This window comes from Erithacus rubecula, assembly GCF_903797595.1.
Source record: "Erithacus rubecula genome assembly, contig: scaffold_291_arrow_ctg1, whole genome shotgun sequence".
NCBI classification, from domain to species: domain Eukaryota; kingdom Metazoa; phylum Chordata; class Aves; order Passeriformes; family Muscicapidae; genus Erithacus; species Erithacus rubecula.
The window spans coordinates 47,880-49,957 of NW_027636036.1; the positions used below are offsets into that span (position 1 = coordinate 47,880).

The 2,078-nt window shown below is 43.5% G+C and overlaps 1 long non-coding RNA gene across 1 annotated transcript; it reads right to left on the bottom strand.

Annotated features, from left to right (window-relative positions):
• Nucleotides 1–303: 303 nt before the first annotated feature.
• Nucleotides 304–1,240, bottom strand: LOC306815920. The gene is made up of 3 exons (XR_013777525.1): nucleotides 1,204–1,240; nucleotides 651–705; nucleotides 304–408 (listed from the first exon to the last, which is right to left on the bottom strand). It is a non-coding gene; the product is annotated as an uncharacterized lncRNA (long non-coding RNA).
• Nucleotides 1,241–2,078: the final 838 nt, after the last annotated feature.

Consider the following 2,078-nt stretch of genomic DNA (forward strand, 5'->3'; position numbering starts at 1 on the left):
AATGTGATGAAAAGAACGACCTTCTGACTGCTCAAAGCAAGAGCCTTATTTCCACCTGTTCAACAACATCTCCGTCTGTCAGCAGAGTCCAGAACAGAGAAGCAGACAGACTAGATTAAATCAATCAAAACTTTATTTCTAATTGAATTCAGCAAAAATGTAACTATATACAGCAACAATTATATACATCGGGAAACAAGTCTTTACATCGCCCATGCTCCAAGATCCATCTGAGTGTGTCCTGAGAAGCAGACACACTCATATGTAGATGGGAAAATACAGGTCTGGAGTCAGTTCCATTCTGCAGGTTGGGCAGGTGCCAACAGTCTCCAGAGCAACAGGGAGGCACTCACTGCAGAAGAGGTGGCCACACATGGTTGCCACAAGCTGTCGTCCACTTTGCATGATCTGGAAGAAAGAAAACCACAACATGTGTTGGGAGAAAGAATTGGAGTTTGCTGCTCCACTGGCACCAGGCAAATGAGGCCAGCATCACTTCACCAAGAAGTGACTTGAGGAGCTTCACAGCAGGGGCTGTGGTTCCAGCCAGCTGCCCACAGCATCCCACATCAGCCAACTGATCAGTGCAGCCCCCCTTCTGGCATCCTCCTCCTCCCATAATGCAGAAAGAATGACAACAGGATCCTCACCTCTGAGTAAAAATCCATGCAAATTGGACACCTAATAATAACTCCTTGCTGTGCACTAGAGGGAAGAGAAGTAGAAAGAACATGCAGCTGTTAATATCACCACACTTCAATGATTACTGATACATAAAATCTCACATAATGACACAACTGCACTGAGTAGGCATGACAAATTTCCTTTGAAAAATCCTGCTGTCTTTAACCCTGTTTGTTGCTGTTAATGAGGTTTCGGGTTTTTCCTGCCCAGAGGAAAAGACTGTCCTGGTTTCACTAGAGGAAAGGTGTAGTCAGTCACTCAGCTCTGGGATTTGAAGTTAAGCAATGCCCATTTTTTGCCATACTCCCCCCACACTCGTCTCTAAGGTTGTGTGCGAAGCTGTGCATCTGCCTTGGGCTGCCTTTTTCTCCCCAAATGCAAATGGCATCATTTGATCCTCATGCAACGTGGGAGAAGGAGGGAATTAAGTAGAGTAAGTAGGCATACTTGTATGGCTGAGTCACACACAGAAAAGAAGGCACAAAATTCTGTGCTTGGCAGGGCATGAGCCATACATACTGTGAACGTGCAGTTCCCTCCTCTGCTGCTCCCTGTTCTGCAGGGTCTGAGTCAGCCACAGGTGCATTATTAGCTCCTGTTCCATAGCCAGAGCCATCCATCTGTTGGCAGCTGTTCTGGATGGAATTTCTGCTTCGCTGCTCATAAACTGTAATTTAATTTTCATTAGTTATATGTGATGTAAGATGTAGAACACGGAGAATAATTCTTAAGGATGCTCTTGGTATTGATACATTTAATCTTTGAATATTTTCAAGCCAAATCAACTGGAAAAGAGATTTAATCCATCAAGTAGACAGCAATTAAGAAACAAGCATCAAGTGATGCCCATGGGACAGAAAAACAAATTCATTGTTGGTAGAACTGCCTTGTTAAGGTTCAGGCCTTGACATGCTTCAAGGAGCAGAAGCTCAGATCCAGGGGAAGGTTAACAAAGCTCAGGGAGAGGATGCCCACTGAGAGTAGACAAAAAGAATGCAGAGTTGAGGGACCAAAAAGACATTTGGCACAACTCCCAAGATAAGGAAGAAACTAAGAAACCCAGCCCTCCTGAAATCAGCTCTGATTGGTACACAGTAATTCCTGCAGGGGCAGATTGCAACCACCAATAAAGCTCAGGGTTATATCATTAAATATATGTTCCCACAACAGGCCTTAGTCCAGTGTCCAGTGCCTGGAATGATCCCAATTTGGCTCAATTCAAGGTCAAAAGTTTTATTTCTAGTTGCTGTTCTTAGACCTATATCCTTACTATCCTCACTCCCACCAAACTGGAGGATGATTCCATCTGCTTTGTTTAACCATTTCCTTTATCCTTTCTGCTTTATAACAATCAAATACAATTTTTCTATTGATTATAAAGCAACAATTTTGCT